Raw genomic sequence first — 16,184 nt, 5'->3', positions numbered from 1 at the left:
CTGAATCTCACGTGCATATGTATTTTTTTTTTTTTTTATATTTTGATTGTTTTTTCATGACCTCATTTATTGACGAATAATAATACACCCTGCTACAACCCAGGACGATGAGTACCAGAGCTTTAAGTAAACATTCTTGCTAGATAAACAAGACAAATAATGAAGAAAACAAAAACATAATGTATAAAATAAGAATATAATAATCATAAAATATCAAAGTATTCAAAAATATAATTGTTATTCAAATATTGAACAAAAGTCGATATTTCGAAGTGAAATGTGTTCTTCAATTCATTTATAGATAAAGTTGATCGTTTTAACCCATTCGAGACCATTTGTACTGTACACCGTGTATGGAGAGATCTTGAATTGCAATTATCAGTCAGTATGGAAGAAGAAGCCGTTAGAACAAGACTGGCTCTATTTTAGAAGTGTGTAAAAATAAAATTTGATGTTGGATTATGTTTGGGCGATTGTTTCAAGGGTTATTATTAGGGATAGGATTTTTATGTGCTAAAAAATCCGAATATGTACATAAATATGTGCTAATAAATTGTCAAATATTTAAAAAAAATAAGTAAATAATATGTATTTATAAATTTTGTATTATTCAACAATATAAATTACTAATTATTTAGTAACTTTAGTTACATACAAATCTAAATACATAGTATTGGTACCTGTGGAATCTGAGGAGGAAAGAAAGAAACAGAGAAATGGATTAAAGAGTAAACAAACAAATTCTAGGAAAATGCTACAGGACTAAGACCCTTCCTCTTTTTAATTAATTCTGAGGAATTCTTGATGTAATTCTGTGTGAAAATGTATTATTGCCACTGCATTTAATTTGTGTTCAAAGATGAAGACATAGAATTTTTACGCATTATTTATGATAAATGATAAATTTCACCTTTAAGTATCTTGCGTCCTCTTGAATTTTATGAAGTTGCTGCGAAAAATGTATTTAAAATTGAACAAATAATTTAAGAAAATATGTGATTCAGGACAGAATACCTAAAAATATGTTAAAAATAACAAATATTTCAGAAAATATGTGATTTACAACAAAATATGTAAAAAAGGTCAAATATTTAAAATAAAAGCTTCTTTTGGCCAGAAATGTCTTGAAACATCTTTAGTTAGTTAGGAATCGCAGATATCATGGTCAGGTAAAAATATGTGAAAACATAAAACTCCTATCCATAGTTATCATTCTCTACAACAAACGTAAAGGGCATCCTTCCAGGATTATTCATTATGTTGTACTGCATCTTAAAAATTTATGTTTATTTTGGTTATATATTCTTATAATTATATTCTTTTCTTCATTTTTTACTAAACATAAAATAAGGAGTTCATGTTACCCGACTATTTTTGGAGTGCTTAAATGATGTATTTTATTTTATTTTATATTGCACACCTGGTATGCAATCCGTGCCTCGTAATAAAAACATTCAGAGAAGCTACCTGAACACACGGCATGCACTCATCTTATTTATACAAAGGGAGTTACAAAGCGACTGATTTCTAATGCAAACTACGTTTTTATCAAAAATGGCTAGTATAAATCAAAACATTTTTTTTGGATTCTGGGGATGGTATCCAAAAATATGGGCTGTTTCTAATGGGTTTATTCAAATACGAGATTTTATAAATCGAATTGAAAATAATAACATGAAGAACCCTTACGAAGTCAGATCGTGGAAATCTTTTAACTCGAAATTTCTGTGAATCTCATTTCTTCCTATGCTAAAGCCTTCATTTATTCATATTGACGTTAGTACATGTATCACATTTTATAACAATACAACCGCCTTTAAACAACTTATAGACCTTGTTAGATAATGTTTATCAATTTTCGATCCTTATCTGCACTTCAAAGAAAACTCAACTGCTAACCCACCCTGCAATGTATAGAAATTTTCTTGGTTTGAGCTAAAAATGGCAACTCAAACGTTACGAGAGCTGTAAAGAGGGTTGTGTATCTTGCCATTAAACAGCTCTACGTTCCGGTGATGTGGATTTGTCACTGGAGTGCCTTATGTAACATTCTGGTGAATGGCAGCTCCTGGCTTCCTGATACGGGGAAACGGCTCTCAGACTACTTCCTAATATCGAAATGGAAAGATATTTTATGTCCATAATATTTACATAAATAGCAATCCCAACAGGGATTTATGACCATAAAAAGATTTGCATTACAAATGAAACAGTATGTAGCATTATATTCTTGTAAATATTTCCGCTACATAATAGAACCCTGCTTAACCGGCTCTCCAGATTACCGGAATTTAAAAAAAAAAATACAGAGAAAGCAATGAATTCGGCTTAAAAAAAAAACAGTAGTCGTAGTAACTATTAAAAATCGTTTGAGCACTGGAATCTTACGATAATTTAAAATAATTAATGAGGAGAAGATGGTTGGGGGTGCGGTCAATGAAACACAAATAAGTATAATATATAACATAATAATAAATAAAGTATAATAATATAAAATAATATAAACATAGTGTTTATACTTTCTTTTATATTTTTTATTTTTTCTATACTTACTGTGGTTGTTATCTTGTTTGGTTTTTAGCCCTGAAGAAGGCTAGAAACTCTAGCCGAAACGTCGGCACATTAAAATAAGTTAGTCATACTTATTTGTGTTTCATTGACCGCACCCCCAACCATCTTCTCCTCATTTATCATCCACGGTCAACTATCTCTCATAATTAATTAAAATAATTAATTTAAAGTAGTTTAATATATTGCTAATAATAATATATAAAAGAAATATAATAAACTATTAATAATAAGCCTCTATATTTGATTTAACTTTAATATAATTTATCTCTTAATATTTTGAACTTAGGCAACTGAATACAGGAATCATGAAATCCAAACCATGTCCGATATCAGTTAATAAAAAACTGGTAGTTTTTTTATTTTATTTGTTTTGTTTTTCTATAAAACCATTTTTTGGAAAAAATAATTTTTATTTTACTCTATTAAAATTTAGTTTAATTCTTTATATTTAAATCAATCAGTTTTATTTTAATTTTTTTTTAAAATAATGTTCTTAACTTGTTATTATTATATGTGCTCTTATTTATTTATTTTTTTCGTTCAAACTATTTAGTTTCAACTTTAAATATTTATTATGGGGCTCCACTAAAGCATTGAGTTTCTCTCATATTCAATTCTTACTGTCAAAAATCCTAAATGCTCCTTACTTTGTCATAAATCAAGTCATCCATCAGGACCTCAATGTTCCATATATTGCCGATTTGGCCAGAACCAGTTACCAATTCTTCCATGATAAACTTACCAACCACCCAAACCCACAAGTTTCTAACCTGTCTTCTCCTTTATTACCTGATAATCTCCCTAGGCGTGTGAAAAGAAAATGGCCCCAAGGTCTTCTCGAGTAATGCTATTGAAGTTCTATAAATGGATGGATTCTCCACATGTGTTTTTGTAATTTTACTATTTGTATATAATTTTATACAGTTGTAAATAACAATAAATAAATAATTTTAAAATATATATATTTATTGTGAGCCTATGTGTATATACAGAACACATTATCGTTGTTCGAAGATATTATTAATGCTGGAAATAATATGTGTATGTTTTTGATAGTTCGAAGCTAAAAATGTATGTATGAAATGATTTAAGTTTTTTCTTAATTTTAATCTTTTTGGTTCGTTATGATGAACACCTAACACAATATACATCTATTTTACTTTAGTGTTAAAGCAAAACTGATTAGAAAATTGAGAGATTATCAGAACGTGAATTTGAACCCGAAGAGTTTTTGTTTTATTCTGCTTTTTACTTGGAGGATTTAGTAGAAAATGATCTCAAAAATTAAAATTTATTTCTCTTAGGAGATGCCTCACCCCACCCCGTTGGATCCTCCAATGCCTAACCGAATGTAGAGATTACGTTTATTATCCATAACAAATATGGGGCTTGCATCTCATCCAATTTGGGACTGAATTTTCCGTTTGGGAAGATGTTTCATCTGCTTGCCTTTGATAATAATTCTGTCCTTCAAATAAATCATTTCCTGCCATTGTGTTCGTCGTGCTCAGAACCGTGAAATATTTAGATACGGGAGTCGTCAATGCGCAATCTCTTGTGCAATCGAGTTTTTTTTTGCACTTGTATGGAAATTTTACATAAACGTAATTAGTTGATTTTTACTCTTTCAGACATTTCTTTGTAAGTCTTCTAAAAGATGCCTGTAGTACTAATAGATGGAAATCTGCTCATTGGATAGTGTCCAATAAATTAGATATTCAGTAGAAAATAGTAATAAAGCTGTTATAAAAAAAAAGTTTTCGTTTTATTTTGAATTGGACGTATTCCAAAGATAGTAGCTGAAGATAGTGTCGTCCTACAGACTGTCCAGAAGGAAGTTAGTGCTGTTACAAAGTAACTCTATTCTCTGGTGCAATATAAAAATAATTTATTTCGTCAGATGAGCAAAAACGCTATTAGAGGTTAAAACAAAAAAAGTTAGTTCATAGTATTACTAAGGGATAATTTTTAAAAACAACATTAAAGGAGTTAGCTATTAATTTTTTAAAATCTTTGATAGAGCCACCCCACTAAGACCCCCTGGGTCCCAGTCATTTATAAAGTATTTGCATTAAACGGGTCTCCTCTATCCGTTTAAGAGAGTTCATGACAAATATTTTTTATAGCAGGATATGGCTCAATAAATAACGGTGATAATTAAAGGGTTTGTTGTAAAAAGCAAATCCATTTTGGAGAATTTAGGCTTAATGTCAATCCTTCCGACCCAGACCGTCCTACCAAGACCCCCTAACTTTTGAAATATTTGTATTAAACGGGAGGAGGAGACTTTAAGATAGTTAAATCGAGCAATATTTGAAAAACTGCTACTTAATGCTTTATACGTTACTCTATTGAATAGTTTGTTAAGAACGTTTTTGGTGATCATAAAAAAATAAAGAAAAATATGATTACCTAAAATAGTTATTGAAATCATACAATAACTATTTTAGGTAATAAAATATTGACTCGCACTATCTTTCTCCAATCTACTTCATACGTTCGACTATCTTGAACTTCATTGTTACAGGACTAACGAAGCCTTGCAAAGTGGGGCGAAACGTTGGTAAACAATAAACAATAAGTTCTCTTTTACTATTTTGATACCTTTATTGACCGCCATCCGGACTATCTTCTTCCAATCTAATTAAATTATTGTTTAAGGTATCTCATACTGAAATGATTATTATATTAATATATTATATATTTTATAGAGTCAGCGAAGTGGCATTAAATTTTAACTTATAATTTAACATTAATCTAAATTTATCCATGCACTTGTTCTTAATATACTTTCAAGGTCGATCTGTAAGTCAAACAATTAACTAAGAACCCGGAAATATTTGAAGGCTTTTATTTAATTTTGTGTGCGTTTATAATTAGTTGTTTTTTTTGTTTGAGCAATAAAACCGCCTGCAAACACCAAAAAGTGGGTTAGAGCGATATCAAAGACAAATAGAGATAAAAGTACCATACTAGAATAAAAACATAGCAGATGCCCACCCCCTTTGTTTGCAACTTTCTATTCCGATTGTACTTTATTGACGGCATTATTGAATAAACCGATTGTGAAGGAGTGAGCCGGATGAATAGTATGGGGAGATAATTACTTCTCGAGGTCTTCCTAATCAAAGGCCTTGTTTAAACTGAATTAGCGATGCTTCATCAATGGTCTTCTTTGCTCCATTCTTCGGCTCTTCGTAGTAGCTCTGGGTCCAGGTCTCCTCTTATTCTCATCCTCCCCCTATTTTTTTTTTAAATTTAGAAAAAATTTAATTTGTAGTACTGTATATTTATATAGAGGAGTGGCAAAACGTTTTTCAACATCTTCTATTTTATTTCCTAGAACTCTTTTCTATTGCATATGTTGCTATGAGACCAACTAGTATTGTTTCTGCGCCGTTCTTTGTTATTAACTTTGGCGATAGTTCGCTTGCTTTATCGATAGTTTAGATAATATCGACTGAAGAATTTTTAACGTGATTTGTGTCATCCTTTAAATAATAAAATAATGGAATTCAATCATTTCTTAAGTATATCTCAGAATACAACCTCATCAAAAATAGTTCATCTCATTGTGCACTGTTCAGTTACACTGATATTATTCACTTACTCAGACAGTTTTGAGACTGTGAATTGACTCAATAGAACGTGGAATAAAAGACTAATAGAAAGATTGGCAAAGAAAAAAGATAGAAAGTATCGAAAAGGTGGAAAATAGAGTCGCAGAAGATCCATACAATGGGGATAATAATAGAAAAATTATAAGAAAAAAAAAGAGAATATAGGTAAAAGGACGAGAAGAATTGGTCAAAGACTGCGATGAGAGAGAAAAGAATTGTGGGAACTTAAATGTAAAGAAATAGGGTAAGGACCTACATTATTAGGAAAATGTAGGTTTCGGTTTGTTGTATTTATCAAGGTTGTGCAAGGATCTCTCCTTAATCCTGTATTTTTTAATTATTCTATTCCATAAACCGTGGATCGGTTCTGGGTGTGGGAGATCCTCCTAGGTACTCCTAGTATGTATCAAGTGAGTGTCCTTAATTTGGGTAAGAGCATGAGGTTATTCAAACCCAAATTATCTACTTTTTTTTTAAGATTCCATCTTTTTTCTTAAATGCTTTAATTTTGTATTTATCATTTTATTATTTTTAATATTAATTTTACTCTTCTAACATTTGATTTAATTATTTATATTTATTAATTAGTTATATATTTAACTCTACTAGTTGACAACAATAGTCCACTTTATCAAAATAGTCAGAATTTTAAATATTCTAATGTGATTAATTCATCCCTTATTATTCATCCGTTAGGAAATAATTTCTATAATATATTGTCTTCGAACTTGATTAGGACGTATTTGGTAGCAGTTTTTTTCTCTTTTTCCGAAACATTCAACCTTCCCATTTCTTACAATTATATTTCTATTGTGTAATACGGAATTCATACTTTATTATTTTTTTTGTAATAGAGGTGGAAAGTTAGTTTCTAAACGTTACGAGGGAGTTCTTCAATGAACGCCGCCGGAAAAGGAAATTATTGCTGTTCCGGACAGGAAGGAAGACAGGTGCTACGATCCGCCATTTTGTTGTCAGTCCGGGATCCGTAATTATTCCAAATTATTTTCATCTTTGCAATCATATAATTGCAATTTATTCTTATTAGTTTTTATATATAATTTAATAATTCAATTAAATTTTATTAATTTGATTATCAAAAACGTTCGTTCAGCCCTTAAAATTAACATTTAAGCATTATTTCTTTCAATTCATTGCCTTTATCAAGATATAGTGAAGTTTTAATTTATTTTTCTTTAAAAAAAATATTAATTTGTACATAATAGAATCTATTTGATCAATTACATATGGCCGAAAAAGGTTTCGTGATTTATTTAGTCAATTTAAATTCTCACGTATCACCCAGAGGTATCTGAAATTGAATCTATAACTCCATTTGTTTCGGTACGACCGACATGTCGAAGGCTTGGATATATTTAAATAAATCCTTTCAATTTATTTACCAAGCTTAGTGTGTAAAGTAAATATTTACTGTCTTTGGGCCGTATCTATCTAATGCCTGTGTGGGCCTTGGGAAGGCCAACAAATGGGGTTATCTATGGCGTACCTAGAGACAACAAACAGTCATCGCTTGTCGCTGTCTGGGTGAAGTGCTTCGTCTGTCTCCAATATCTTTTAGGTAATTCATGTTATTTGGACTTAATATGTAATGTTTTACAAAATAAAAAAAAATAATAAAAAGCTTATTTTGGTTTTATATTTTTAAGCAAAATAAGGTTTCATTTAGAAATAATTTTAGAACCTATAACTGAGTCAGAAAGTATCGGATTCTGAAATGATTAATTTTCAGAACTTAAAATAAGTAGATTCTCTTTGGATAACAATTATTCAGTGTTGAGCAATCTATTCCTAAAATTAATTTGAAATATCCTAGTTTTCTAAAAAAAATGTTTTTCTAATATTCATGACATATAATCAATTGGCAATATTTAAGGTGATAGTAGATACCGTACAGCAAAGTATAAAATTTAGGTTTTCCGTTTCTATAATGTCTCTTTTTTTTTTTTTTTTTTTTTTTGTTCAATTGAAACTGAGAACTAAAAAACTATTTAGGTTTTGGGTAACATTAAATCGAAGCGTATCAACTTGACAAAATTTTCTTCTTTTTTTATTTAAAAATCACGAATTATTAGCTTCTAATATCATATATATTTTGATTAATTGGTCAACTTTAATATAAACACAAAGTCATTTGATCCTATATTCCCAACAATAGTTGTGTACCTCCAACATTTTTTAGTTTTAATTTCATAAAGCAGAATTTTTTTTTTGTATCAATTTAAATATTTTATTCGTTGAATCTGATATTGAGATTATTATGAGCCGAGTGTATGGATTTTGGCACAATACGGTAAAGGCAACATACAAAATAATAAATTATTGATTAAAAAAATATTTTAGTTGTAAGTAATCCAGAAAGCAGATATAACTTATTGTTTATATGGCTATTCAAAAATTTGATTTAAAATTTTAGTTTTCTATCTTCCATTATTACGAGGAAAAATATATTTTTTTCTAAAAATAATTGTATCACATGCCATTTCAACCTTTTAGTTGATAGAACATCCAATTACAACTGTTTTTAAAGTCAAAATCGAATACAAATGCAAACGTTACAGAGTTAGTTTTTTTATCATCTGAATAGCTCATTTAACTGTTTTTGGAAGAAATTCACCAACCTTTTTCTAATCTAGTAACAAAACTGTAAATTAACCAAAAAACTAAAATAAAAATTTGAAAGTAGACTTATCTGTTTTTGCTATTCTGCGAATCATATACTAATCAAAAACAAAAACAAAAGTGTTTTATGGTCATTTTTAATTCAGCATAGAATGAGAATATTATTTGATGAAAAATATACGAATAAGTAAATTTTCTAGTAACATTTAAACAAAAAAACAGGTCTTTCTTAAAAGGAACTTTTAAAAATAATAATCTATATCAAATAATCTCTAATTTCGCACAACATTAAGCACTTAACCGACGGGTAAAATACAGAGGGATAAACCAAAACTTAGATGGGAGGATTGCGTTAAGACTGCTTAAATAGATTTGGATTTGTAGGAACATTGTTAGACAGAAATATGATTTAGAACCTTTGGGTTCGCTAAAGGTTTAGCGATATAATAATAATAATTATTATTATTATATGAAATAATAACATCTTTTGGATCGAAATGAATTAGACAAAGTTACTTTGAAGAAACTCATAACTTGAAACACCATTTCGTACTTACCGAGTTGATGGTTTTTTTAATTTTTAATATTATTTTACTAACTTTTGGTGTTTCAAATATTATCAATCACATTTTTAAATACGAAAGAGTAGAAATAAATTGCAAATGGTTTAGTAATCGTAAATCATGAACGAGGCCTCTCCTTGTCACACTACTTCATGTTCTCTCACTTCATAAATCATAGATTTATTAGGGTAAGTTGGCAGGTATGTTTTCTATTCCCAAAGCATCTCAAAACAACCATCTCAGAACATGATTGTTTAAGGAGTTATGATTCTGCATCCTATATTGTTAGTACGATTTCACTTTATTCACTATCTAAATCAGGGCGAAAGATGATATTGTCAACGTATGGAATTAATTAAAAAAAAAAAAAAAAAAACAGCAGAAGGCTAAAAATGCTGACGGCGCAGAAAGCAGAATTCTCAAACAACGACGGAGAATGTTAAGAAGGACTCCTTTGTTTTTTTTATGTTATTTTTTCAGATGCGCCAATAGAGATGTTCTTCGTCTCCAAGAATGACCAATAAATACCAAAAGCGCTCAACAACAATAATTTTTACTTTTTTTTATTTCCTCTAAAGTGGGACAGAGAATGCATTCTTCGTTTTTTGTTAAATGGAACATTTCTACAGTTATAACATTGCTCTTCCTTCTTGAATTTAATATTCAGTTGTTAGGAAAATTTTCATTTACATTTATGGATTATACAATGAATACTTGATGCAATACTGCTTACGAATCATCACTGTAACCAATTCTTTTATGATTGGGGTTCATTATTTTTTTATATATTTTAATATAACACTGAGAATTGATTTATTGTTGTAAACAAGATTTCTATTGTCTTGTAGAATAGTATAAAAATATTTTTTTAAACATTCATAAAAACAAATAAATCATCGTCCGAATGTACTTTTGTTTCGGATAAACATATAGAAATGTAAATACTATATATATTTTTTTCTTATGCATTATTTTTCACACACTAATTATATTTTTAATTTGCTGTTTGGGTAAAGCGTTCCCAGGGACACATGAAATTATATCATTGTATCCGGACTTACAATGTTTAATTCTGTCTCTTCTTATTATAGTTTGGAAATAATGGTATGATTGGAAAAATGAACTCTTTACATACAAGTCATAATTACTGTTTTGTTATATGATGTGCTATCTTTAATTGAAAAGTCCTGTTTGACCGTTGTTGTGAGATGTGTTGTTATTAGCATATTCGTAAATAATGCCATAGTAACCATGCTATTCCTTCTGGCGTCAGACTTTGAAAAACGTGAATTGAAAAAAATTAATTATTCTTTTTATTAACAAATTACTAAAATAAATAAATATAATAGTTATATAGTATATATAACTAGTAGTATAATCTTGAGGATAAATAAAAACTTCGGGATAAATAACGTTAGTAGATTATTGTTGATCTTTCCGTTTATAATCTTAATTATGAACACTCTTCCCGGTAAGTTAACCACGATGTAGTTATAAAATAATTTCTTTCAATGGATTCCGATGAAAAATTGTTTATTATTCAGTTATCTCTTAATTTGGTTAAATATAATTTTTATCCATGAGGGGTCGGGAGGGGGGGGCGCTGTCAGCAAACAAAAACTTATTTATTAGGTTTAGGTATTTGTGTAGGTTTTTGTTTATTTGCTGACCGTACCCTCAACAAAAAAAGAACAAAACAAATGAAAACAGGAACATGTCGTCAATATGGGCTAAGTTTGAAACTTTTTACATGAATCTTAAAGTACTTTATGAAAAAAAATATTGGTGTTTGAAAAACTGTATCTCGGAAATTATTGAACATTAAGAACTCTATTAGGACTCAAATTGGTTTTAGTAGCTATTAGTAATAAAACCTAAAAATATTTGGCAGATATGTTGTGGATATTAGTTCTTAGGAGTGGCAAATAATTAACCATCGTGTAGTTCATACATTTCGACTCAAAAATACATTGACAGAAATTATTATACTCTTGATTCTGGATACAGCTAAATTATGAGCTGTTTTCCTCCGACCATACTCTATTTATCTTTGGATAGTATCGTTAACTGGTCAATTATTTACTAGTATTAATATACTTTAGCTAAACATTTTTTGTCTCGTTTTTGATTTTGCCTCCTCTTTTGTGGTTGGTTATAGAAACGGCCCACCGTGAATCGGCTGAACCTTAGGGAAAAAAGGGATTCGCAAAAAAGTTCTTGAAACGCAGCGGTAGACCTTTGCTCTACAAGATGAATTGCCTCCCCGTCTGAGTAACCTTTTCTAGAGCGGCCCAGTACATGAACAATAAAAGGCCGTGTCCTCGCGAGTAGTATAATTACTTGAGGATGATGAAGTTTCCTCGATGAAGACCATTTCCTCGAAGAAGCCTTCTTCCGCGGCGCCCAAGATTCCTTTAATGACTGCCTACGTTCCGTTGAGGCTAAGACAGTCGACATTGTGAGGACCCGCTATGAGATTGACCGTATCAAGAGCCGATAATGAAGCGGTGAGAAGTGCGTGATTGTCCTTGATCGAGGGGGACAAAGGGACATCACAAAGGGCTCCGCGTCGCCCCCTTCACAAAGGGGCCCATGTCCTTTGTCAACAGGCCGACCTGAAAAACCGCTCAATTATTGTCCAGTTAATAAAATCCTATCCGGGGGCCGTGTATGCAAAAACTCGGACGGGTTGGCATTCCTCCTAGAAATTTTTTACATGGCTACCTTTGAAGGAGAAATGGTAGCCATCATTGAGGTATTTCACATGGTAAAAACATCCTGGAGCATTTCTAATTATCCAGTGATGTATTGTATTTTGGCAGCTGTTACACTCCCGATCCGCTTAGGAAAAAAAGGAATTCTAATACTTCATAGTTATCTTACGACACTATCATCTGCTACTGCTTTTCTTTTTCTTTTTTTTCATGTTTATTTGGAGCAACTGTTTCTTTTCAAAGAAAATGAATGCCTACTCAAATTTCACGACGCTGGCTATTGAAAAGATCGTTTTCAACTTTAGATCTTCGACATAACCAACCGATCCCTTTGCGTTTTTTTTTATCCCGTTGGTTTCTATTGAAGAACCGTTCTACCTCCCTAACCCTGGCCCCTTCAGTGGTAAAATCAGTGGTTATCAGAAAAGACTGCACACTGTTTTATTTCTACATAAATTACATTAATATTGTCTCTGCCATTTCGAAGCAAAAGTACCTACAACACTCTGGTTTCATAGAAATAAATCACGCTGAATAACCACCAATAATAAAAATAATATTACTGCAATTGCAACAATAATTGAAAGACTGAGACACTAATTAAAAACCTATTATTAATAATTAATATATATAACTGCTTATAGCGGCTCCGATGCCATACCGTTATAGAAAATTTCATTATTTTTTCTGGTTATTAATGAAAAATGTAAAAGAAATGAAAAAGAGAAAAAAAAAACAGGTGGAGCGGATAGAAAGAAGGATAGGGCTGAGGGATGCGCCTTCTGATTGGATAATAGCGGGTCGTTAGTCCTCGGTGATCGGCTCAAGGCTGGCCAATCACAACCCTTCATTTAGACCGAGTTCACAACACGACCATCGCATTCCGTTCCTCCTCTGTGTCTTCCACTTCTTGGACCCGTCAGCTCTCTGGCGCCTCTTCTTATTTACCGGATCGCATTCTCTTTTTATTATTCAGTATTTATTCATGTATGAATAAATAATGAATAATGTAACTTTTTTTTCAGGTGTAGATAGTTGACCGTAGATCACTGATAGGAGAAGATGGTCCGGGGGTGTGGTCTGCAAAAAAAAACATAAACAAACAAAAAATTATTTATTTATGCCGACGTTTCGACCTGAGTTTCAGGTCTTCATCAGGGCTATAGGACAAAAGTGAAAACAACCATCATTTAGAGAAACATAAAATTGAAAAGAAATAGTATACAAACAAATTTGGAATTATGAAAAATATTTAATTGAATAATACAAAGTAATCGATTGATAACTATGGAAGTAGACAGTAGCAGATTGATAACAGTGAAAGATAAAATATAATATTATATAGGTAAGAAGATATGTATTATATAAGATATGTAAGTAGTGCCTAAAAAACGGAAAAACAGATTTGAATCTACAAATTTAACAATATGACAAAAAATAAAATATATGATACAATGGGTGAGTGACTAATATAAGAATAACAGTATGAGTATTAACTTATATTTTCCTTTATTTTATTTTATCTTTTTGTTAGATAAACATTAAAGTGTATGTAAAAACAATATTTTTAAATAAGGAAAAAGGTAAAAGAAAAACTATGGAGAATGGGAAATGAATAATGTAAGAAATATGAGAATGAGAGAACAGTCTAGCAGGGAATCTTGGCTAAAACTGATTGATTTGTAGAAAGCCACACTAGAGTGAGCGACAGAAGGACAAAGGATTCACTAGAAACGTAACTGTCAAGAAAGACTGTTGAGACAAAACAATTGAAATACGAAATGAAAACATGTGAAATGTAAAAAGTTATGGAACCCAAAGGTCAGAGCATTGTTTAATTAAGTTATAAAAAATTGTATAAGTAGTTTAAATAATTATAGTGGAGACTTGAAGGCCCTAATTTTTTTAACGTTATAGTAGAACTAGGCGATATGAACGTAGACAACGGGGAACGCTAAGTAAGGAGTTATTTAGGAAAAGTAACTTTTTTTTGGAAATTCATACTCCAGAACGTAAAGGACAAGCATAACTTGACCCTTGATGATTTTTTGAATTTCAATGTCTTCATCATCAAAAACCTCCATTTTAATATATCTTCACTGCTATTGAAATGGTTATTTTAGTATGCAATATGTAAAATATTGATGATTAACATTAATTAATCCTTATAATATTCCCTACATTATTGTTATATTGCAATGAAAAGGGAGCAGAAACTTTCCTGATAATCTCCAGGGTGGTCGATCTGACAAAAATGATTATTTAATCAGTGAAATTTATATTTTAAGGTGAAAAACCTGTTTTTATGTTAATAAGGTGAAGTTGAAAGGGGAGATCTAGCTTTCCATCCAGAAGCTACTGCGGGAGATTTTAATGTGGGAGTTGATGTTTACAGTCAGTTGCAGGGGAATAAAATTTTCAGAAACCATTTTTCTTCTGTTTTATTTTGAATAATAATAAAAATTAGTTATTTATCATGTAATGTAAATTACTACACTTTATTATTTATCGGAGACAAATGAATGGGGAATGGGGAAGAGATTGTAGAAACAGTTACTTTCATCTACAAAATAAATGTATTAGAGCTTGTGAGGGGAGGGGGGAGGGAATAAATTTGTGGAATTCTCTTAATAACTAAAACATAATATTTTATTGAGTGTTAAAAGAAATCGATAATATTAAATTTTTTATCATACTACGTTGTTAGATTCCGTCTTTTAGCTTATTTTATTACTTAGGTATGTATAAAGATAAGAGTGTTAGTAATTGAAAGGGTTAGTGGATGAATGGGCTATGTGAAAGTTTTTTATTTTTTGGTTCTTTAGTTTGGATGATGGGGGTAGGTGCCTATCTAGCTAGTGTGAGATACTCTAACCTGAAAATCCACTCCATAACATAACAAATTGCAATAGAAAAAAATTAACAACGTAATCCCTTCAGTTGGAACATATAAAGCGTTAGGTTTTCTAAATTTCAATTACTAACTAGCGGTTATTATTTCTGCTTTTAATGCATCCTTGAGACAAACTACAAATGATGTGTATACCTTAAATTATTCGAGGCAGCACATCTCTCTTCAACAGCCTAATCCCTATGAAAATGTGTTGTATTGTTTTCTTTAGCAACACAACAGTTCTGATGGTCGGGTTGTGGAAAACTTTATCTTGGCTTGTTCGTTGAATAGTTACAATTCTTGTTTCCCATATATTGGTTATTTAAAAATACCAACTTGTTTCAAGATGACACTTTCCCTTGCTTAATCTCTATAGAAAAACTTTTTATTTTTGGAGCTAATAGGTATATTTGGTACGTTTGTATGCAGAATTGTTATTTGCTCTTACCAGTTGCTCATTGCAAGATTTAGTGTATTGTATAAGTTTAGTGCATAAGGAGTCCCTGGAAGGAGACCCAGCAGCTGAACATAAACATTGAAGGGTCTTCTCCAGTACCTGCTTCAAGAATGAGTCATCCTTTCCTGGAGACGGGATGAGTTGTGACGAGGGGAGCCCTTGGCAGGTTAGTAGGGTCTACCCGTACTTGCACCACCTGAGAGCTTTTTGTTGGCGTCAATCGGTCTCTTGTGCCTCCTACCTGCAATGTATGTTCTCTCGGTACAACTATTATTTCACAAGTATCCATGTTCCCTTGTCAAGACAATGTTTCGGAAAAACATCCCATTGTTTTGATTTCTTTTTATATTGAAAAGACCTTAGGATGCTGTTATGGGTTAGTTTGATTAAGGGGCCTCTACATGTTGGCCGAGCCATGGCGAACTCAGACATACGCGAGCATGTGGATGGGTGGCTCGGCTTGGTTGGCCTAGGCTCGTTGCCGAGCCGTCGAGAGGCGGTTTTTTGGACACAGATCAAAGGGGTTCGTGAGAGCGCTCGTGTAGCATCTACACCATTGTTCTTTGTCTAGTTACAACTGAGAGCTGTTAGGAGGTTAAAGGTGTTAGTTGGTACTTTTTATAATAAGTTTTATATTTACTCTTATTTATTTATATTTAATTTCCTTTCATTTTCTTATTTTGTAATAAAAATAATACAATCCAAGTGCAATGGCTGAAACCACTA

The 16,184-nt window shown here is 31.2% G+C and overlaps 1 protein-coding gene across 1 annotated transcript in view; it reads left to right on the top strand.

Moving 5' to 3' along the window:
- The first annotated feature begins 7,689 nt into the window (after nucleotides 1–7,689).
- LOC106685449 (rho GTPase-activating protein 20) overlaps nucleotides 7,690–16,184 on the top strand; it is a 158,830-nt gene continuing 150,335 nt past the window's right edge. The window contains exon 1 of the mRNA XM_067049811.1: nucleotides 7,690–7,770. The gene's annotated coding sequence lies outside the window, so the exon portion shown is untranslated. The remainder of the gene's footprint in view (nucleotides 7,771–16,184) is intronic.

The sequence above is a fragment of the Halyomorpha halys genome, unplaced genomic scaffold, assembly GCF_000696795.3.
Source record: "Halyomorpha halys isolate HHAL.00 unplaced genomic scaffold, Hhal_1.1 Scaffold694.1, whole genome shotgun sequence".
Lineage (NCBI taxonomy): Eukaryota > Metazoa > Arthropoda > Insecta > Hemiptera > Pentatomidae > Halyomorpha > Halyomorpha halys.
The sequence above is the reverse complement of the archived record's forward strand: the minus strand, read 5'-3'. Positions and strand labels throughout refer to the sequence as shown.